Source organism: Gymnodraco acuticeps, unplaced genomic scaffold (assembly GCF_902827175.1).
Source record: "Gymnodraco acuticeps unplaced genomic scaffold, fGymAcu1.1, whole genome shotgun sequence".
In the NCBI taxonomy this organism is placed as follows: domain Eukaryota; kingdom Metazoa; phylum Chordata; class Actinopteri; order Perciformes; family Bathydraconidae; genus Gymnodraco; species Gymnodraco acuticeps.
The window spans coordinates 137,280-161,741 of NW_022992140.1; the positions used below are offsets into that span (position 1 = coordinate 137,280).

Consider the following 24,462-nt stretch of genomic DNA (forward strand, 5'->3'; position numbering starts at 1 on the left):
GAATTATTATAAATAGAATAATTATAAATAGGCTATAAACAGATGAATATATACAGTGTAAACGGCATTGACAGTATAGAAACAGGTGGGTGGTGGGTATGGGCTTGAGTCTATCAGCGGGCAGAGTTCAGCAGGGTAACAGCCCTGGGGAAGAAGCTGACCCTGAACCTGCTGGTCTTGGACCGGAGACTCCTGAGGCGCCTCCCCGAGGGTAGGAGGACAAACAGATAGTTTGCAGGATGAGAGGTGTCTTTGAAGATGTTGTGCGCCCTCTGCAAACACCGTATCCCCTGGATGTCCTCGATGGCAGGGAGTGGGACACCGATTATGCGTTGGGCGATTTTCGTCACCCTCTGCAATGCCTTTCTATTGAGCATTGTGCAGTTCCCATACCAGGCTGTGATACAGCTGGTCAGGATGCTCTCAATGGTGCAGCGATTAAATTCACCAGAATCTGAGGAGAGAGGTGATCTTTCTTTAGTCTCCTCAGGAAGAAGAGACGCTGGTGAGCCTTCTTTACTATGCTGGTGGTATTGTTGGACCATGAGAGGTCATCGGATATGCGGACCCCCAGGAACTTGAACCTAGACACACGCTCCACCGCCATTCCATTTATGTGGATGGGAGTGTGTGTGTTGCCTTTCGATTTCCTGAAGTCCACAATGAGTTATTTTGTTTTTGTTGTGTTAAGGGCCAGGTTATTGTCAGCACACCACTCAGTCAGATGCTGAACCTCCTATAGGCCGTCTCATCGTTGTTGTGGATGAGGCCGATCACTGTTGTGTCGTCTGCATACTTGATGATGGTGTTTGAACCATGTACAGGGGTACAGTCGTGGGTGAAGATGGAGTAGAGGAGGGGGCTCAGCACGCAGCCTTGTGGGACACCGGTATTTAGGCTGAGGGTCATGGAAGAGAGATTATCCAACCTGACATGCTGGGGTCTGTTGGTTAGAAAGTCTAAAATCCAATTACAAAGGGGGGCGTCGATGCCCAGGTCGTTGAGTTTTGTGATTAGCTTGGAGGGGATGACGGTGTTGAAGGCTGAACTGAAATCGATGAACAGCAGTCTTGCATATGAGTTGTTTTTTTCCAGATGTGAGAGGACGGTGTGAAGTGTTATGGAAACAGCATCTTCCGTGCTCCTATTAGTCCAGTATGCAAATTGATGGGGGTCCAGTGTCTGTGATAGGCGGGATTTAAAACTGTGCTAGGACCAACTTCTCGAAGCACTTCATGAGAATGGGTGTAAGTGCAACGGGACGGAAGTCATTCAGGCCTGCTGCAGCAGAGTGTTTGGGCACTGGCACTATGGCGGTGGTTTTAAAGCACGTGGGGACAACAGGAAAAGGGAGAGACTTCGCCTCTCTATGAGAGCTGAGCTGTGTGATTTCATGTATTTCATTTGTTTCTTTATTTCTCTGAACAGCGCTTTAGTCTGGAGGTTTTAAAGTGCTACAAATAAAGTTGTATTGTATTATATTTTGAAAAGAAAACTGTCTCGTCTATCATCTGAATTCCTAAGCACACAGCTTCATCTGGCTTCACACATCATGACTACTAGAATATTTCACACAGGCACAAGTAAAAGTGAAACTGTAAAATTACACCTGTAGATAAAGAAAGTAGGTCAGTTATATACACTCTAAATACACATTACTGGACATAACAAGGGCGGATAATGATCAGGTTTTATAATATAACTATTCAACTTTTAAATAAAATCCCTTACCAACAACAACAAAACACAAACACACATTCTCTATAGGCAGATATTTGGAGCCTGTGCTACAAGGGATTATTACTTAGACATTTAATCAACTTTTCAGTAGAGACTTACAGAAAGACAAGAAAACTCATAAAAGCTATAAAAGTGTATTTATCTGGTATCTCTTACATTTAGTAAAAAAAAACTCTATATACACTTTTATATATTTCATTTACGATTGTAGATTTTAAAGAACGTGTTGTTTGCTTATAATACTCTGTTATTTTACTCAAGTAAAGCCTGTGTGTACTTGTGCAGCACTGTTCATTCACATACAGTACCTATTACACATATCGAGAGCAACAAACGACTGGTGTCAAAGTGTGCACCGAAAGCTGGTAAAAAAAAGAACCGCATGAGCCATTCACAGCAGAGTACTGGGCGGGACCAGGCGGAAGAGTTTTGAGATCTCTCGTGTCAAATAACCCCTGTTTTTGTTACTTTATACCCGCTTGAAAATCTATTATATCCACTTGGATGGTCCATAAGAAGACTGATATTCTTACATTGAGGTTTTAATAAAAAAATGATTTCAGAAACGCATTTTATTAATGTCTGACTCCCTGTAATCCTTGTGTTTTCTATTCAAACAACCTCCAACTGACGTGTCACACCTCCTTGTTATGTTTTGAGTCACAGTTTCACTCTTTCACTTTGACTGCGCACTGAAGGTAAGCTGATCTGCGGATTCAACCCTTGACATATAAACGTATATATAAACGTATATTATTGAACACTTTGATTCAGTCTCACTACATATGAAATATTTATATATGTAATACTACTCGTGCTGTAACGTTACCTCGAATGCTATCTAGTTTATAACTGTCTTTAACCGTGTATGTTAGCAAGGCCTCAGTTAGCTTAGCACACACTTCCTCATTGTTCGAGAAAACTTTATAAACCTTTAATGTAACGGTTGGTCGCGATGTTTTTGTGTTGCTGTACATTGTTACCACAACCGAAGTTGAATTAAAGTTAGTGATGTTATTATAAAAGTTGTTGTTTATCTTTAATCAATGACTGGATGTGTCAGACCTTTCTCCAATTAAACAAAGACAAAACTGAGGTAATGGTTTTTGGAGCCAAGGCAGAAGAGTTTCAACAGTCCCATTAAAACCGTTACTAAATCAGCATACTATCACCTAAAGAACATATCTAGGATTAAAAGACTAATGTCACAGCAGGATTTGGAAAAACGTGTCCATGCTTTTATCTTTAGTAGACTGGACTACTGCAATGGTGTCTTCACAGGTCTCACTAAAAAATCTATTAGGAGCTGCAGCTGATTCAGAATGCCGCTGCTCGAGTCCTCACTAACACTAAGAAAGTGGATCACATCACACCTGTTGGGGGGGTTGGCAGGGAAACGGGGTTCAGGGCGAGTGGCTGTACCCGTAGGATAGAAAAGGGGGAAGTGATGTCTGACTCAGAGGTCGCACTGTGGAGAAGAACGTGTTGCCCACATTCTGTTACTGAGTTTAGGCTAGTTAGCTAGCAGGTCTATTGTTTTGGGTGCAGTCACTTTTGCCTCCACTTGCTGTTCAAATAAATGTTGAAAGAACGTTGCATTTAACTTCAACATTTAATTTAAAAAAAATTCTTCCTGGGGGAGCATGCCCCCGGACCCCCCTAGAGGAGGTGAGGTCCACCACCTGCCCACACCCCCTGTTAAATTGTCTCACCCACATTGAGGATGCTTCCTACGCCCATGTTTTATTCCATGTGTCAAGTCGGTCCAAATGTTATTGCATCAAAGATCTGTTAACATTAAAATCACTAAATATATGCTGTAACTATTTTTGCTGTAGGCCAGTGGTTCTCAACCTGTGGTACGCGTACCACTGGTGGTACGCCAGCTCCCGCTACTGGTAGGCGGAAGAATCTGAAATATTATTTAACCTTTTTTTTTTATTACATTTTACATTTTATTTTACCAACATTGAGACAACATCTCATTTACAATGCTGACCTGGCCCAGAAGGCAGCAACAGTTCTTACACATAACCAGTGTTGTGCTAGTTACTGAAAACCAGTAACTAGTTACCATTACTAGTTACTTACACCAAAAAATAATGCATTACTGTGAAAAGTAACGTTTTAGTTACTTACAAACAGCTATAAGGATAGCCTTCATTTCAGTACTGTCATTGCATTGGAGAATAATACAATCTGTTGATCAACTTGACATGCATTATATGCAATCTGGATTGCATCGATATTTGCTGGCTTTGCATTTTTGTATATTCTTTCTCCAGGTAGTTGGAAAAAGTGTTCCGTCCCATATGCCGTGTGCCGCCCGGACATGCTATCATGCTAACTAGCTCCCTGAAAGCGGGTGACTCCACTGTAGCAATAGCCTGCATGTGTTCTACAACATACCGTGCAATGGCTTTATCGACTTTTCCCTGGCTAGCAGTCCCTCGGTTAAATCCAGCCGCTGTTGCTTAGGTGGAGGTGGAGTGGCGTCGGCTGAGTCTCTGTGGTCTTAGCTACTAGCTTCGTCCCAGCATGTTGTTTTTGCAGATGTTTTAAGAGATTTTAATGACTGGTTTGGGCAGTAGATAGGATCTTTGACCCGCCAGGACACAACTTACATTTAACTAAAACGTTCTTTTCTTTGTGCTCGACAAAAGTGAAATAGTGAGAATATCTCCAGGTGGAGAAACTAGACTTGAGCTCCGCCGCCGCCATGATAGTCTTGTTGTAAACAACACAAACACGCCCACAGCGCGTCTCCGCATGTGACACAGGAAGTATCTAAGTACATTTACTCAAGTACTGTACTTAAGTACAGTTCTCATCTCTGTTCGCCTGGCTGTTGACTATATAAAAAAAACTAACGGAGTAACGCACCATGTAGTAACGGTAACTGAGTTACTGAATTCAAAAAGTAATGCATTAGAGTACTAGTTACTGCCAAAAATGTGTAACGTGTGTGTACTGTGTAACGCGTTAGTCCCAACACTGCACATAACACAGACGTAAAAAATACAGAAAACACAACTAAGTAAACAAAAGACGAAAAGCAGTCACTATATTGTGCACATTTAGGACAGTAAGAAAGGTACACTACTTATTACTGCAAGAGCAGCTGATGGGAAGGACCTCAGACAACTTCCATTTAAAAACAGGCTATAGGGACAAGTGCCATCAGTTTGAGGCTTGATTGAATAACATTAATTAAAAAATAAATCATACTATCAAAATACTACAATGAATGAAAATAAGCTTGAGATAATTGAAACTGTGGTTTAAATAAGTTCTAATTGGCTATTGAATAAAATTGAATCAAATTCAACCACCACATCAATCACATCACCAGGACCGCATTTTTCCACCTCAAAAACATTGCCCGTCTCCGCCCATCACTCTCCTCCTCTGCTGCTGAGACCCTGATTCATGCATTCATCACTTCACGACTCGACTACTGCAATAGCATCCTCTACGAGTCTACGGCATACCATCCAACCTCCTCAATAAACTCCAACATATCCAGAACTCTGCTGCCCGCCTCCTCACCCACACCCGCTCCCGAGACCACATCACTCCCGTCCTCCAGAACCTCCACTGGCTCCCCGTCCGTCAAATAATCAACTTCAAAGTCCTCCTGATTACTTACAAAGCCCTCAACAATCAGGCCCCTCCCCTACCTCACAGACCTGCTGCACCACCACACCCCTTCCCGTTGTCTCTGCTCATCAGAAGCCAACCTCCTCTCCATCCCCACCTGCTGAGGGACTGGTCAGCTTTCTGTCCCCAGAGTCAGAACTAAACATGGAGAAGCAGCGTTCAGTTATTATGCTCCAAATATCTGGAACAAACTCCCAGAAACCTGCAGGTCCGCTGCAACTCTGACTACTTTTAAATCCAGCAAGAAGACTTTTCTTTTTGTCACTGCTTTTAATTGAAACTGAGCCGTTGTGTTTCGTTTTTGGTTAATGAACATTTGGGGCTAGTAAGTAACCCCAGGGAATCAGAGTCTGGGGACTTTGTCCTGGCTGCTTTTCTCTGTGTGCTGCTCGGGACGTATGTGCCATACAAGCGTACACAGCTCATGTTCGGAGAAACCTTAAAGAAAGGCATCAGTAAAGTGGAACTTCTGTGTGAACTATTCACATCTGCAACTGCACTGTAACTTTTTATTTTTGTATGACTGTTTTTAAATGCCTTTTTCTGAATGTCTTTCATCTTTGTAAAGCACCCTGAATTGCCTTGTCTTTGAAAGGTGCTACTGTATATAAATAAACTTGCCTTGCCTTTATCGGACATTTTGTTTTATAAGGAGATCTTACGCAATGTGTTATTTCCGATTACAGGAAACTCTCTTGTCATATTTAATCAAACATTATTTAAGTTAACAAGAAATACACACATTTAATGTAATTCAGGATAATTTTAAAGCATTTAACTTTCATGTTCTGCTACTTCATAGGTCTACTGCCCTACATTTAGGGGGAATTAATGAACATGTAATCCACTTTACTAATTTAATGATATAATGATTAATCAACAAAAAATTAATTATGATAAAAACAATTAATTAATAAAAAGCAGTTCATAAATGAGCTGAAATTAGATGTATTTTCAACAGCTACTATATTAAAATTATTAACACATTAGTAGTATAGTATAATTAAATAGTGAAATACACATTATTCTGAAATGAAATCATTCTACATAATGAGTATTTAACACAGAGTCAAATATACATATTCTAATGGCTGTACATCTACTTGCATGTTGTGTTCAAGTTCTTCACTTCTAACAAAGAAAGGGGAAGAACTGTAGGAATAAAATAACTTCTGTCATTATTTCTTCTCTTACAGGCATCTCTTCTCGCTCGGTGTTCGTACATCTAACATCTTCCCCAGGTATTCACTTCTCCTGATTGTTATCAGGGAAACCTGAATGAGTTGTTTTTCTACTTTATCAAACAGGAATACTTATACATTCAATTTTGACTTTCAAAATGAAGATTTGGTCTTTAAAAAAACAAGAATTAGGAAATGGAATATAACAAGTAATTTATTAATCAACTTGTAATTCCCTCTTTAAATAATCCAAGTCCAGTTCACATTCAAAGGCTGGATTTTAATCTGTATATTTTGGTGCTATTTCATTTATTTGTTGATTAAATAAATAAAGAATGTTCACTATTAAAAACAAGTGATAGAAGAATATTCAATGAGAGGCCAAACACCTAAAAGGCTCATTGAGGGTCTCTTTAGGTACAAATATATATAAGCTCCTAACATTTCTCTCTGTCAGTAAACGCAGATCCAATCCTGAGAAGATAAGAGCAGCTTCTCCTGCATCGAGCTGTGAGTCCATGAAGAGTCTGAATACTTCTTCAATACATTTTGAAAATTGACTGGCAAGATTTGTCTTTTTATTTTATTCTGTAGTTCTTTGACCATGGGTGTATTCAAGGAGAAGCTTAAGCGTTGGTTTGAGCCACAAAAGAGGTGAGATGAAGATTTCTTTATGTTCATGTCAGATCCAGCTGTTTGACTGACTTACTGGGTTCATTCTCTGGAATGCCATTTAAGCCAAAATTAAATAAATACATAAATAAATAAATATATATATATAAAAATGCCTATGAAATAAATTCTGAAATAAATAAATGAGGCAATAAATATGTATACATGTACATTTAAATACACATTTATTTATTTCAAGAGACTTTTATTTCATAATTACACATTTATTTATTTCAAGAGACTCGTATTTCATAATGACATTTATTTATTTCAAGAGACTCGTATTTCATGAGACATTTCCATTCCTTATATGCAAATGAACGGGGCGTGGTTAGCTCACAGGTCCAGAGACCCAGACCAAAGCAACAGCACCACACTGACTACTCGAGAAGAGGAAGAAAATGGAGGAGAAGGACTATAAGGCAAACTACTAAATTCTCAGAGTCAGACACATGGTCAGACATCGCATGTAATCTGATACTCTAAATTTCACCCGCCAGAAATGTTCGCTTCTTCTTCTTCGGTGTAAATTGTCCGTTGGCAAACCAGTTGACTTCTTCTTCTCTCGGTTTTTTGGCAGATTGCAAACAACTTTAAGGTGCATACCGCCACCTACTGAGTGGTGGGCCGTCAGGGCCAGCAAGGCCTTCTCTGCTGGCCTAAACATCATCAGAATATACATTTAATTTTGATATATTTTTTCCACAAATATGTATTAAATTATTCCCCATAGTCTATTCTTTTCATTTCATAGCTTTCCTCTTGGTTGCGCTGCTTCTAGCCTCAGAACAAGATTTGGAGGGCTGGCCTTTATGTTAGAGCTTTTATCCAATCATATTTCAGCCATAATGTGTTGCCAGGGTCCAAGAAATCTGCCCTTAGGCCTTCAGAATCAACAGTGCGGGCGCCTGTAGCTTAAAGTGAACGGAAACAAAACTGTGGCGTTAACCAATCAGATTTTGAGTTGGCGACAACGGGCCAGCTAGCAGGCGTACGATGACGTCAGCACGTGCACGTCTTTTGATTGGATTACATTACATTACATTACATTGCATTTAGCTGAATACGCACTATTGAGAGGCAGAGCTATGTAGAGCTAGCAAACTGAACTTGAATTTGAACGAGCTAATTTGTGTAGATTTCTACAAGCTGTTTTTTTTAAACCCACAATGGCTGAAGGAGGAGAAGAGATCGATTTGGTCGCAGATATAATTACAACGCCATTTTCAAGACGAACTTTTCAAGAAAAGCTAGACATTGTGAGAAGAGAACGGCCAACCCCGACGCTAGCGAGCCTATCACAGCGGGGAAAAGGGTTTGTCCGCCACTTTCAAATCACTAACTACGAGCGGTACCCCTGGCTCACAGCCTCCGAGAGGCACTGCAAATTGTACTGCTGGGAATGCCTGCTATTTGCAAATGATCGATTTGGTGTTTGGAGCCACACTGGATTTGCAAACTTGAGTTGTCTAACCAAGGCAGCAACGAGACACCAAAGCACGGCTGGGCACTTACAAGCAATGGTGCTTTTGAAAACCTTTGGGGACACCCGAGTGGATCTACAGCTCAACGAACAAGTGCGACGGGAAACGGAGCTCCACAACGAAAGGGTGAACAAAAATAGGGAAATATTGAAAAGACTGATTGATTGTGTCCTGTTTTTGGGTAAACAGGAACTTTCATTTAGGGGACATGATGAAAGCGCCGAGTCCAGAAACAGAGGAAACTACGTGGAGCTTCTTTCTTTGCTTGCTGAGAACAACACAGACTTGCATTACCACCTGTCCACAAACAATAATTCAGGTAGGACTGTGTCGGACATCACTGAAGGCCTAGGTGTGAAATGCACGGCCCGCCACCTACTGTACATGAGTGTGAATCATCATATCATTCCATCTCTTAACTCATGGACGTATCTATGATCTAATCCAAAAATAAAAAACATAATAAATAAAACAAAACAACAATCTATGATCTTTCCTGTTAGATAATTGTACCTACCCCAGTTTCACTAAAGGTAAACAGTGCCTTTCTGGTAGCTCTTTCTCCCTCTCCTTTTGTTCCCAAAATACCAACCACACTCCATTCCCTCTCTGCCTCTAAAACGTTATCCTTTAGTTTTTCTCTTTCAGCTTTATAGATGTTCCACATTTTCTTTAACTCCACAGTTCCTACACTTGTCACTGTTACTTTCCCCCATGACATGCAGCGTACCATTCAATGCTGTGTGATTCATTCTGAGTCGAGCTATCATCATTTCCTCCCTTCTGTTTCTGTCTTTATAAATGCTGGTCTGCTGGCATACCAGCAGACCAGCATTTATCCATCACCAGCTTATGTTAGTATTAAATATACAATGTATTCTGGTAACTATCAAAATAAAGACATTGTATAGTGTTCATAAAAGTATTTTTATTTAATAAATTATACTTAATACAATAATATTACAAAAAAAACCTACATCTAAATAAATATATCATCTAAAAAAAGATGCATTTGATTTAAAAATAACAAATATAATTCAAAATGTAAACAAAGAAATTATAAACATTTTTTTTCTTTTTCTTGTTAATATCCATTATCTTCTCTGTTATGTATCTTCCGGTCTTTGCCAATCTGGCCAGCATTTCTTGGTCCTCCACGTCTTTCTCGTGCAGCCACTGCTTGAAGCAAACTGAAAATAAGAAACAACAATGTTTTAACAAATCGTATTCAATAATGTGATGATAGAACTGCAAACAGAATAGCTGAAACTTTAACAAACTAAATAACTCAGTTCCCTCTAATCATTAACCCATGTTTGTATAATGTAGTTAACTCGGTGTGTTGCTGCTAGCATACATAACACCTGACGTGGAAACGTTACTCGTGGATGGGGCTACAGAGCTGCTAGAAAGACAGTGGAACCCGGTGCATTCCTCCGTCTGAATGTGGAGCTCTTTTGATAAATGTTTAGACAAATAGCTCGTGTTACCGCCCTTACATGCTAAATTCTTATTGCACTTTAGGTAACGAGCATTTTCCACCTCAAGACCAAGCCCCCAGGAAGTGTGCCGGACTCTGAGGAAAATATTCGTTGTGTCCAAACGGCGGTACTACAATTTCTTTATCAGTCTGTGACGTCGACCGGCCCAGAAATACTTTTCCCATTGACTAACATTGGGAAAGAGACGTCTGTAAATCGGTGGATAATTTTTTTAAACTAAATAAACTACCCAGTATGAACTATTGTATAGCCCTAGAATCATTAAGTCCTTAAAGTTGTAAAATGCACTAAAAGCCGAATCTAGATTTATTCTCTCTCCATTCTTTCTAGCGAGTCGAGAGTGGGAGCTCGGGGGGCGGGGCTTAAGGGGCACATGCTCTGTGAGCTACATACGGGCACTTCTGCTCTGACAGCCAGGCATGATGGGTAATCTATGACGTTTTGCTCTCTCAAAAGTTGGGCCATTTTGTCATCATGCGCCAATGAGCAGCTCTCATAGGAAAGAACGAGACCCCGCATCCGACGTTGTATCCAGTTTTTATTATACATCCATGCTCAAGACGGGTAACATAACTACCCTCGGGGCGCTTGTTCTCTCCGCCATGTGTTTGTGCGCGCGTGCGTGTGTGTGTGTGTGTGTGTGCGTGCGTGTGTGTGTGTGTTGCATACATGTAGCAGGTTCTGTGTGTAAACTGCCCCACCCCCTCGCACACCGTCAGGGGAGAGAGATCTCTCGTCTGGATTGGAAAGATCGAAGATAAATCAGAGACGCACTTTGTGGTCTTATTGCATATTAGAAACGGAGTTGGCGACTGTAAGACTGCGATATAATGTTTATGTAGATATAATACATATGACATCTATTATTGAAATGTCTCCAGCACCGATAAAAAGATCGATAACGTTGGACATTAACGGTATCACGGTCTTTAATATTTCAGCCCCAGGGCCACGTTAATACTGGGGCTCGGTACCCATCAATATTACATTTCAAATAACCAAGTACTTGGTTACCAACACAAAGCGCAAGTGGCTCTTGCTGCTAAGAACATACCTGGTGATGGTGATGATGGTGGCTCTTCGCTGCAGGATCTGGTTGATGTCCTCCTTGCAGAAGCGGTTGCCTTCGTCGTTCTCGTCCATGATGGCGGCGTAGGCTCCTTTCCTCAGCAGGTCCTCGATCTCCTTCTTGGAGAATTGCTGGACCGGCTAAAGGCGACTCAGAGAGACATTTACACAAGTGGATTTAGAAAACTCTTTTCGAAAATAAACTAAGCGTACTGCAACAGCGACTGACCCAAAGATGACTTGGCATCTAGAAATATGACAGATTTTCTTTTTCTCACCCCGTTGTTGTTGCCACTAGTGCTCTGCAGGACGGGACGGTCCAGCCCGAGCTTCAGACTAGCTTTATCCAGCATTTCCCTCTCATAGTTTCTAGTGATCAGACGGTACACCTCCACCGCCTTAGACTGGCCAAAAGAGCATCATGTGCAGCTGCTGTTCAACGTTTTTAAGCATTAAATGGGAAAATAATATACACTTAAAGAACCGAGGGAATAAACGGAAAGACTGTTGTTGTTGTAGCCCTATTGAACTATCTTTAGGACGGACAGAGCAGATATATATATATATATATATATATATATATATATATATATTGTACCTGCAGGTCATTTTGAGAGTAACTTCCAGTCAGAGTGGAATATCATACAGGTGTCTGCAGCAGTGAGGTTCACAAGCTCTTGATCAGGTGTTTGATGTGGGCTGGCATGATCCTTTCTGCAGCGATGAATAAAGAAAACAAAGAAGACATTATTCATAATAGTAACAACAATAATATTAGTATAACTATTTATATAGCACTTACACAATAATTGCAAAGTGATTCTCACAACAAAAATAAAGAACAAAACAATATCAACAATAAAAAAACTAATGATTATAGGAATGTTAAGATACAAAGAAATGATAAACATTCTGAGAGGCCGACTACAAAAGGCAGCCTCAATGGCTCTTGATGACATCAATGAGCAGTCCCAACACATGCTGCTGTATCAAAAGAAATAGGTCCAGATTTCTTCTATTTAGTGTTGGATGATTTGTTGTATTGATTGCTGATGGATGTTAAGATATGTTTTACAATTATAACAAAAAGATTATTGTAATTGGAATCAAAAAGTTTACAAATCGTAGTTTTAATAAAATGACTAGCAATATAGAATTTATTCAACAGCGGTAAAGCATTAAGTTACTAAATTAACGTACACTGAACTGTAAAACTTACCACTATTTAGGAAAGGACCTGATCAGAAGGATTGACTAGTAAGACAGCAAAGAGGCGGAGGAGGTCTCTGTCATGTACAACCATTGGTAGATGTTACACCTGAAAGAAAGATAAGGAAATAAGAGAAGACAGGAGGACAAGCATCCTCTTAAGTAAAAGACCAAATCATGTCAAGCTTTACATCTTTCAGTCTTTACAATGCACTGTTGGAAATTACATTGCAAGGCTAAATTCAAACTCAATACCATAAATAACTGGGTACCAAAGTGCTCTACCTGATAGGACACGTTCCACACGGAGCAGCAACCAACCGGCTGGGCCGTATGCTGCATATCATCTCCTCCCTCTCCACTGCCTGTCCAATAAAACTGAAATGCCCCAAAACAATCCTATTTAAAAAGTTAAAAACAATAACTTGCTTTTGGCATTCAAATGTATTAGAATCTCACCTTTTTTCTGGATGTCAGGTTGTTCCTGGAGTTCAAATGCAAAACCTGAACGATGACAAGAGCGAGACTTACATTTGACAAGATAAGTAATACCAGAGCAGTGTTTAGGACATGCAGAGACCTGGGGCCTGTACTACGAAGCTGGTTCAACCTAACCTGGATATGTTTGAGTTAGCCGGTTGGCCTAATCCAAAACATACGCGCTCTCGCTAAACGGTCCTACGACGCGGGTTATCAAGTAGATCGCTCAAGCCAGCCGTGTCCTATCTAGTTAGGTGTTCACATGAAAGGGGTGGTATTTGGAGCATTCGACCAATCACAAACATGGCGAAGCGTACTGACAGCGCAGCGTCATACTTCCTGAATGAAAAGTAAACTATAATATTAGACATATGAAGAAGTTAAACTTTAAACATCCATGACTTAAACACTTGATCCAGGATCAAAGCCACAGAGCTGCACCTGCAAGGTGAATACAGCTGGTAACAGAAAAAGTGTTTGAAAGCGTACATTAACAGGTTTATGATATCACTGCCCCGTCTAAGACACGATTTGACTTTAATTACATTTGACTCGAGTGTTTCGTCAACTTAATGTGTTGCTTAAAATAATACTTCTGCATCCAGTATGTGACACTGTGAGTGTTGCAAGGCCAGATACGGCTCAGCTGACTCAGATCAGGAAATATATGATACATTATGAAGTGATATGCCGCGGACTGTACTTAATGTTACTCTGATCCGGTTACTTATGTTGTGGCAGATATTTAAGTAAGCTTTCTTAACGCTAATGTTATAATAGTCAGATTGCTCTGAAAATGGAGGTGATATTCTATTCATGTTCACGTTCACACAGTCGGTGATTTTTGCCGGCCGTCTTTCCTGCGACGGCAGCTTTTCTGTATTTCCTTTCTCTTGTAATATGACTTGATCGCTTTAAACTCCGCACACTGAGCTCTGATTGGTCAGCAGGCAATGCTTTCACTGAGTTGAGCTCTTAGCCTGCAACCTAACCTGGGGGGTATCCTACGAAGCAGGATTTTCGTTTAGCAAGATAACTTCTGGGATTTCCGGTACTATGAAGCTGGTTAACTTTTTAGCGGGCTAGATCTCCATGGTGACTTATCCTGGAACCTACCCTGCTCCGAAGCCGGATAGGTTCCAGGATAAGAGATCAACTCAGCGAAAGCACCACACCTGCTGACCAATCAGAGCTCAGTGTGCGGAGGAAATACAGTTTTTAACTGCCGTTGCAGGAAAGACAGCCGGCCAAAATCACCGACTGTGTGAACGTGAAAATGAATAGAACATCACCTCCCATGTTCAGAGCAATCTGACTATTATACTATTATGTTAAGAAAGCTTAATTAAATATCTGCCACAACATAAGTAACCGGATCAAAGTAACATTACGTAGCCTACAGTCCACGGCACTCACTGTGAGTGCAGACGTCGATGTGTCCCATTATCATTCATATCACATCATATCACATCATAATGTATCATATCTTTAGAACACATCATAGCACAGAGACAGCTCTGGTTAAAGTCACAAATGCCATTCTAATAGCCTCTGACAAGGGACGTGTCTCTATTCTTGTTTTGCTCGATCTCAGTGCTGCATTTGATACTATCGACCATGATATCTTATTGCAAAGACTAGAGCACTTAGTTGGCATACAGGGAACTGCTTTAGACTGGTTTAGGTCCTATCTATCTGAACGCTCTCAGTTTGTACGTGTCAATGATGAATCTTCCACGCAAACCAAAGTTAGCCATGGAGTGCCACAGGGCTCAGTGCTCGGACCTATTTTGTTCACATTATATATGCTTCCGTTAGGCAATATTATAAGGAATAATTCTGTAAACTTTCATTGTTATGCGGATGATACTCAACTATATTTATCAATCAAGCCTGATGAAATTAATCATCTAAATAAAATTCAAGACTGCCTTAAGGACTTAAAAACGTGGATGACCTTAAACTTTTTGATGTTAAACACTACCAAAACTGAAGTTATTGTACTTGGCCCGACGAATCTACGAAACAAATTATCTAAGGATATACTAACTATGGATGGCATTAATTTGGCCTCCAGTGAGACTGTAAGGAATCTTGGTGTTATATTTGATCAGGATTTATCCTTTAACGCCCACATAAAATCAATTTCAAGGACCGCCTACTTCCATCTACGTAACATTGCAAAAATCAGGCATATCTTGCCTCAAAACGATGCAGAGAAACTAGTCCATGCATTTGTTACTTCAAGGCTGGATTATTGTAACTCTTTATTATCAGGGTGTACCAAGAAGTCAGTCAAGTCGCTTCAGCTGATTCAAAATGCTGCGGCTCGTGTACTAACCAGAGTTAGGAAAAGGGACCACATTACTCCTGTTCTGGCTGCCTTACACTGGCTCCCTATAGAACACAGGATAGAATTTAAAATTCTTCTTCTCGCCTACAAAGCCCTTAATGGGCAGGCGCCATCTTACCTTAAAGAACTCATTATACCCTACTGTCCTACTAGGGCATTGCGTTCCAAGAATGCAGGGTTGTTGGTTGTTCCTAGAGTCTCTAAAAGTACAATGGGAGCCAGAGCCTTTTCTTATCAAGCTCCACATTTGTGGAATCAGCTTCCAGTTTGTGTTCGGGCGGCAGACACCCTATCCGTTTTTAAGAGTGCGCTTAAGACCTTCCTTTTTGATAAAGCTTATAGTTAGGGCTGATTAGATTCAGCCCCTAGTTTTGCTGATATAGGCTTAGTTTGTCGGGGGACATCTTACTTCTTCCTTCTCTCTGTCTATACCTGTGTACTCTCATGTTCCGATTAACCCAGCTTCCCCAAATGTCTTTCTTTTTGGTGTCTATATAAGCCGGTGATATTGGGCTATATAAATAAACATTGATTGATTGATTGATCTTTCCTTATCTGAGTCAGCTGAGCCGTATCTGGCCGTGCAACGCTTACAGTGTCACATACTGTATGCAGAAGTATTATTTTAAGCAACACATTAAGTTGACGAAACTCTCGAGTCAAATGTAATTAAAGTCAGGTCCACTCGTGTCTTGGACGCATTCAAACACTTTTTCTTTTGCCAGCTGTATTCACCTTGCAGGTGCAGCTCTGTGGCTTTGATCCTGGATAAAGTGTTTAAGTCATTTATTTTTAAAGACTTCTTCATAGGCTATTTGACTAATATTATAGTTTCATTTAACTTTTCATTCAGGAAGTATGACGCTGCGCTGTCAGTATGCTTCTCCATGTCTGTGATTGGTCGAATGCTCCAGATACCACCCCTTTCATGTGAACGCGCACCTAACTAGATAGGACACGGCTGGCTTGAGCGAACGAGTTGATAGACAGCGTTGTAGGACAGTTTAGCGAGCGAGGCTGGCTTCGTTTTGGATTAGGCCAACCGGATAACTCAAAACATATCCAGGATATGTTGAACTAGATTCGTAGTATACCCCCCTGGTCCCGACCAGGTTAGCCGCTAAGCATAAGTTACCATGGAGATCTAGCCTGCTAAAAAGAGAACCAGCTTCGTAGGACCGGAAAGCCGGAGTTTTCTCTGAATTTAGCCGGCTAAGCGAAAATCCTGCTTCGTAGTATACCCCCCCCCAGATCAAATCCCCTGACAGACTCACACACTTTGGTGATATCCTCATCTGATAATGATGTTTCATTTTTAGCAGCAAAGTAACATTACTCAAGGTATATGTTGGACCCAACTCATGTACAGTATGTTTTGCATCTCCTCAACAATGGTAACAAACTGTCCCTACAGTTTCAGGTATATTAACAAAGAAAAGTTTGCAATGAAGCACAAAACCCCTCTTTGTATTAAGCGAGCTTCCACAAAAAGTACAGCTTAACATGCTAACCTGGTGGAGTTAAGCTAACGTTAGCTAACTTCATGTCCAACACAAAACCTCTAACGTGCATTACATTGACGATTTTAAACACAACTTAACTCTCTCAACTTGTAAAATAACGTTAATTTAACATACCCTTAAATAACTACATCACGTTTTTCAGGGGCAACACAAACTGCAGAAAACGTTAGCTGCTAACTGTTGTTAGCTAAGACAGCTAGCTCGTAACAATAGCCTCCTAGCAAATTTAAGGTTACGTTAACATTAACTTAACGTTGTAAGAAAGCAAAACGAACCTTCGAGAAATCTTTTACTCTCAGACTGGGTGTAATTGTGTAGCGTTGCTTACCTCCAGAAGGACTTTTAGCTGTTTCCCAGTAGAGACTAGAGAGAGCTGTCAGAGCGGTTGCTCTCAGAAGAGCAGCATTGGGTGGACCAGAGAAGAACCAGTTAAGCACCAGAAAAGCACAAGAATGGTTCTTGAACCGGTTTGGTTTATTGGCAGTTTGCAAACCACTTAAGAGTAATGGAGCGTGAAACAAAAGCTATTGAGTCAGTGTTGTGGTGCTGTTGCTTTGGTCTGGATCTGTGAGCTAACCACGCCCCGTCCATTTGTCTCATCATGAAATACAAGTCACATGAAATAAATAAATATGTCATTATGAAATACAAGTCTCTTGAAATAAATAAATGTGTCATTATGAAATACAAGTCTCTTGAAATAAATAAATGTGTCATTATGAAATACAAGTCTCTTGAAATAAATAAATGTGTCATTATGAAATAAAAATCCCATGAAATAAATAAATTTAAATTTTACATGTATAAATATTTATTGCCTCATTTATTTATTTCAGAATTTATTTCATAGGCATATTTATATGTATTTATTTAATTATTTATGTATTTATTTATTTAATTTTGGCTGAAATGGCATTCCATATCATTCTGGACTCTCAAAAGTTTTGTTCAAAGAGATTAGTTAGTTACATTTTTGACACAAATGAAAAAGGTGAAACACAGTGCTGTGCTATCACCTTCACTAAAAAACAACATGGTAATAAAAAAAGAAGACTGCCGTAACTCCATTCACGGCAAAGTGCTGTTAGTTTCAACATCACATCAATATTCAACATTGAAACTAGCTGAACAAACCTTATCATGAAGGGAATGCCTTTGTTCTAGAGCAGTGGTTCTCAAACTTTTAAAGACCAAAGATTTGGTCTTTTGAAAAACAAGAATTAGGAAATGGAATATATCAAGTAATTTATTAATCAACTTGTAATTCCCTCTTTAAATAATCCAAGTCCAGTTCACATTCAAAGGCTGGATTTTAATATGTATATTTTGGTGCTATTTCATTGATTTAGATGTTTTATTAATAGCACATAAAGGAATAATGTTCACAATTAAAAACAAGTAATAGAAGAATATGCAATGAGAGGCCAAAGACTTAAAAGGCTCATTGAGGGTCTCTTTAGGTACAAATATATAAGCTCCTAACATTTCTCTCTGTCCGTCCACGCAGACCCAATCGTGAGAAGATAAGAGCAGCTTCTCTTGCATCGAGCTATGGGTCCACGATGAGTGACGGCTCCATGGATTCCCCTCCTTCTTTCAACAGTAGGATGCAGTTTCTGAACCTTTCCAGCTTTCATTTCCTTCAGAGTATAACAGTTTTATTTAACACTAACTTATCTGCAGTGCTGATAACAATGTGTGCCTCGTCCATATATCTAATTTTCTATAGATGATGGAGATCAGACACATTTAGACCAGGTTTCACTCCTCCTCCTCCTCCTCCTCCTCCTCCTCCTCCTCCTCCTCCTCCTCCTCCTCCTCCTCCTCCTCCTCCTCCTCCTCCTCCTCCTCCTCCTCCATAAATTCATAAATAACTAAAGAATCATGTAATGTAACTTCTTCTTTAATCTCTCAGCCCCTCCACAGTACTCCAAAGAGCACCAATGCTGGACGTGTTCATTTTGTCAGCTATTTTTCATTTAGTCTTAGTCCTGTGTCAAATGTCCTCGTTAGTTTTAGTCATATAGTCACCTTCATCCTGTTTCTATTTAGCCAAGTTTTAGTCGACTAAAAGTCTGAGCATTTACTTTTCCTGCATTGTTGATTTTTATCTATTTGCCTAGTCCTTGTTTTTTATATAAATGTAATGAGATTTTTCTTTAGATTATGGAAATCTATAGAATACAAATAAACATGTAGTGATAGTATGAATAAAAAACAAAAATGACACGAGTTAAACTCTGAACTTTAACAGGTGAAAGTACATTAAGTATATAGAGTACATGCTTAGATTTTGTTTGTGGGAAAATTGGACATGCTGATGAAAGCAGAGTGAAGTCAACACACTGGGATTCAAAATGAAGATTTGTTCTTTAAAAAAACAAGAATTAGGAAATGGAATATAACAAGTAATTTATTAATCAACTTGTAATTCTCTCTTTAAATAATCCAAGTCCAGTTCACATTCAAAGGCTGGATTTTAATCTGAATATTTTGGTGCTATTTCATTGATTTGTTTGTGTAAATCAATGTAATAGGTCATAAGTAATAGCAGAATATGCAATGAGAGGCCAAACACCTAAAAGGCTCATTGAGGGTCTCTTTAAGTACAAATATATAATCTCCTAACATTTCTCCCTGTCAGTGAACGCAGCGAGGGCGTCATTCCTGAGGAGGAAGAAGCAGTTTCTCCTGCACTGAGCGGTGAGTCCAAGATGAGTGACCGCTCCAAGGATTAACCTACAGCTTTCCAACGGTAAGAGTCAATGTCTCTGTAGGTCAACAGAACCTTTTGAGCCAGAACTGTCTTCAGAGTGTAACTATCCTCGTCCTTATTCTTTATTTAAATGTGATGCTCCTTTATCTTTAGATGATCCATATCAGACACTATTAGTCCGGGTTTTCTTCCCATCCTTTACCTTTGGATTCTCTGCACCGAGCTGTGTGCTCATGAAGAGCGACGGCTCCATGGGTTTCCTACATCTACAAGTTAATGTTGTAACGTGCATTACAACACCTACATTGTTCATCACTTACTGATTGTATTTGTTCTCCAGAGATCCAGGGATAAATGCAGGACCCTGGACAGACTTGGACAGACCTGGACTCCATTGTCTCGGTTATTTTTATTATTACGACATTATCACAGCATCAGAGCTGGTGATGGAGATTTTCTTCCAGTAGTTTTTTACTTGTATTTTTTAAGATTTCTCTTTGCAAAATACAAATAAAGATTATTTCAACCAATTACCTTTTATTGTAAATGGGAAGTCATTGTACAGAATTCACATGTTAGCCAAAAAACACAAACTTCAGACATAGATAAGAACTTCTAACTAAGTCTCAGTGTTTACTATCTCCTTGAAGGATGATGATTTGTGAATGTAGGACATACAATGACAGCTCTTAACATCTGTGCTAATTAAAAAATAAAAAACCTTCCTTTAAGCTGATTCATAATTATTTGTATTGAAGGTACAGGCTAATGCACGTTCTTTGTTTTATGCAATCATTACTAATATGAATATTATATTTGTACACATTTTATTTTAGATTAAACATCTGTGAAATCATTGTAATGCAATTCTGTATTATTATATATGTGTTCTCACTTCTTTAAAGAAAGAATGAACACACATAAAGCAAATGTGCTTCTTTTTTTTTTAAATCAGCGCTTTCAGATTTAAGGCATTTTCTATGTTTTTTATTATCATTTATATGAATTTTAATATATTTTCCCTGATGTTTTCCCCCTCTCTGCTTTAAAGTTAAATCTGACCTATGGTTTTTATTTGTATCTATACATGCTACATACTCATCATCAGAATACTTTGTTTATCCTGTGGAAGAGTTTGTATATTTGTATTAAATGAATATCTGAGCTTACCTTCTCCAGAGAGGCGGTGGAGGATGTTGAGGAAAGCGTCTCCTGAACACTAGAAGAGGAATAATATCGAGAAAAAGACCGTCTTCGGTCCAGCTGTTGTTTAGACTAAAATACACGCCGGCAATGGACCACACTGAACCGTCTACGAACTGGGGTCTCTTCAAAACATGGAGGAAGAAGTGGGGCCTGGCAGACAGTGCTGCATGCGAGTGCGGTGACCCTGAACGCCCAACACATAATCACCACCTGCCCTTTATCAGGACCAGTGGTTCTCAAATGGGGGTACGCGGACCCCTAGGGGTACGTTGGAGTACTGCAGGGGGTACGTGACATTTATTTGGAATGTAGCATTTAAGTGTTTCTCAGTTACAAGGTTGTTGTTTTAATAAATCAGACACTGATGGTGCAGCGCTGTGCTGTACCTCTTTGTAGGCATTTTCTCCTTAACAAATTGTTTTTGGCTGAATTTATTTTTCAAAGGGGGTACATTATTGAAAAAAGTTTGAGAATCACTGATCTAGACCAGCCTCTGAAGCCAGCCTCTTCCACTCAGGACCAGAGATGCGGGCATGGCTACACGACACCGAGTTGGACCTCTGACGTCACACCAAAGAAGAAGAAGACTAAAACACAAACACTTTGAGACGTGACCTTCTGTGTGAAACTAAACTTCATGTAAAAGAATCTCTCTGTTCTGCATCTGAGCGCCTGCTTTTAAATAACATGCATTAAATATCAGCAGCGGTGAAAGTTCATTTACTCGAGTAATGTACTTAATTAAGCAAACTTAATATATTTGTACTTTACTTATTACATATTTACTGCACTACATTCATCTAAATTACTTTAAATGTTGATTTTGACACCCAAATAATGAATATCTTGTTTTAAAGGTACATTTAACTGTCAAAGATTATATATAAAACCTCAAACAATAAATGGGTTGAAAAAAAATGGCATCAACTTTACAAATAAGTAATTTTTTGTGTACATTTGTTCATTATTTTGACAGTTTTTAGGGTTTTATGCAATAATCAGTGGTGAAATGAATATCTACATTTAGTCAAGTGTTTTACTTAGAGGCACATTTCGGGTTCTTTACTTTCTTTTTACTTTATATTTATATACACTTCATCTCAAAGGATAATCATGTCGTTTTTACCACGCTACATTTATCTGACATCCTAAACTGTACGAATTTAAATATGAACACACAAAACATTTAAAGAACTGTACAATATTAAGCTTGGCTGTTGAATAAACTGTCAGAATCAGAATTCAGATTCAGATTCAACTTTATTGTCATTACATAGTACATGTACTAGTGACGAAATGTAAGTTTAGGCATCTGACAAGAAGTGCAAAACAGCAGTGCAGGAGTCTACATAATGATAATAATTATACATGGAATTATTATAAGTAGAATAATTATAAATAGGCTATAAACAGATGAATATATACAGTGTAAACGGCATTGACAGTATATAAACAGGTGGGTGGTGGGTATGGGCTTGAGTCTATCAGCGGGCAGAGTTCAGCAGGGTAACTGCCCTGGGGAAGAAGCTGACCCTGAACCTGCTGGTCTTGGACCGGAGGCTCCTGAGGCGCCTCCCCGAGGGTAGGAGGACAAACAGATAGTTTGTAGGATGAGAGGTGTCTTTGAAGATGTTGTGCGCCCTCTGCAAACACCGTATCCCCTGGATGTCCTCGATGGCAGGGAGTGGGACACCGATTATGCGTTGGGCGATTTTCGTCACTCTCTGCAATGCCTTTCTATTGAGCATTGTGCAGTTCCCATACCAGGCTGTGATACAGCTGGTCAGGATGCTCTCAATGGTGCAGCGATTAAATTCACCAGAATCTGAGGAGAGAGGTGATCTTTCTTTAGTCTCCTCAGGAAGAAGAGACACTGGTGAGCCTTCTTTACTATGCTGGTGGTATTGTTGGACCATGAGAGGTCATCGGATATGTGGACCCCCAGGAACTTGAAGCTAGACACACGCTCCACCGCCATTCCATTTATGTGGATGGGAGTGTGTGTGTTGCCTTTCGATTTCCTGAAGTCCACAATGAGTTATTTTGTTTTTGTTGTGTTAAGGGCCAGGTTATTGTCAGCACACCACTCAGTCAGATGCTGAACCTCCTATAGGCCGTCTCATCGTTGTTGTGGATGAGGCCAATCACCGTTGTGTCGTCTGCATACTTGATGATGGTGTTTGAACCATGTACAGGGTAAAGTCGTGGGTGAAGATGGAGTAGAGGAGGGGGCTCAGCACGCAGCCTTGTGGGACACCGGTATTTAGGCTGAGGGTCATGGAAGAGAGATTATCCAACCTGACATTCTGGGGTCTGTTGGTTAGAAAGTCTAAAATCCAATTACAAAGGGGGGCGTCGATGCCCAGGTCGTTGAGTTTTGTGATTAGCTTGGAGGGGATGACGGTGTTGAAGGCTGAACTGAAGTCGATGAACAGCAGTCTTGCATAGGAGTTGTTTTTTTCCAGATGTGAGAGGACGGTGTGAAGTGTTATGGAAACAGCATCTTCCGTGCTCCTATTAGTCCGGTATGCAAATTGATGGGGGTCCAGTGTCTGTGATAGGCGGGATTTAAGGCCCCGGCCACACGAGGACGAAAACGGCTAAACGCATAGGATTAACACAATCGCAAAAAAGCTTCCGTCCACACGCAATATTCACCGGATAGTGTCTGTCCACACGAGACAGCTCCGTTTAGCTCCAACCGCTGGAGAAGCTGCAGTACATATGCCGAGCCTGTACGTGGCGCTGTAACTTCCTCCACAAAAGCAGCGAAGAAGCATGGTTGTCATGGTTGTCATGGTTGCCCTTCTGTTTATTCTCCGCGGTGGGGGCCGAGGGAACCGGGCAGAGTTTTTCGCCAGTCAACGTGTATTAAAAGTTTAAATCTTCCGGACAAAATTATAAAAGTGCCGGTCAAAGGTCTTCTTTGTTATTTATTGAGCTTTAAAACTAATGAATAACGACTCTATATAATATTATAATAAAATACACGGAGCCTCTCTTTTTCCTCCCTCTCTTCTAACAGCGTTAGTGTCTGTCTCATGCAGCAGCTCATCCAGTAATGAGTGACCCGGCCGACAGTAAAAATAAACATATGTATAACTAGTTTAGGTAGTTTGAGAGGTAATTAAAATAGCTAAAGGTGATGATCTGACTTGAAGTGTGTGTTTTGCTCCGTTCACCGCCGCATCACAGCGGGAGGAGCTGCAGGTGAGCTGCAGGTGAGCAGAGCTGCGTGTCTCCGTCCTGTCAGATTAGACTTCACTCGCGTTTAGGTCCATATCGAGAGAAAGATAAATAATCTGAATTCAGTGTGCAGTTTACTTTGACGCGGGGGTGAGCAGTAGAGGTGGGGAGAGGCGGGGCTATTGCCTCATCATTATCAGAAAATGATCGTATAGGGCGTACACACGGAGACGTTTGACCCCCCAGAGCGTTGCGTATGCCGTTCTATCCACCTTGGGACCCGTTATCGTTACCGTAGTCGTTTAGTGCCGTATTCTGTCGTCCTAGTGTGGCCGAATGGTCTATATGACACAAAACGGTAACAGAAACGACCGTTAACGTCCTCTTGTGGCCGAGGCCTAAGCTGTGCTAGGACCAACTTCTCGAAGCACTTCATGAGAATGGGTGTAAGTGCAACGGGACGGAAGTCATTCAGGCCTGCT

At 40.2% G+C, this 24,462-nt stretch overlaps 3 long non-coding RNA genes across 3 annotated transcripts; 1 reads left to right on the plus strand and 2 right to left on the minus strand.

The window, feature by feature from the left end:
- Positions 1-9,821: 9,821 nt before the first annotated feature.
- On the minus strand, positions 9,822-11,442 carry LOC117538298. The gene is made up of 2 exons (XR_004567833.1): positions 11,294-11,442; positions 9,822-9,927 (listed from the first exon to the last, which is right to left on the minus strand). It is a non-coding gene; the product is annotated as an uncharacterized LOC117538298 (long non-coding RNA).
- A 509-nt stretch (positions 11,443-11,951) lies between these two features.
- On the minus strand, positions 11,952-12,879 carry LOC117538294. The gene is made up of 3 exons (XR_004567830.1): positions 12,802-12,879; positions 12,527-12,625; positions 11,952-12,021 (listed from the first exon to the last, which is right to left on the minus strand). It is a non-coding gene; the product is annotated as an uncharacterized LOC117538294 (long non-coding RNA).
- A 6,643-nt stretch (positions 12,880-19,522) lies between these two features.
- LOC117538299 lies at positions 19,523-20,122 on the plus strand. Its single transcript, XR_004567834.1, has 2 exons — positions 19,523-19,627; positions 19,929-20,122. It is a non-coding gene; the product is annotated as an uncharacterized LOC117538299 (long non-coding RNA).
- The last annotated feature ends 4,340 nt before the right edge of the window (positions 20,123-24,462 follow it).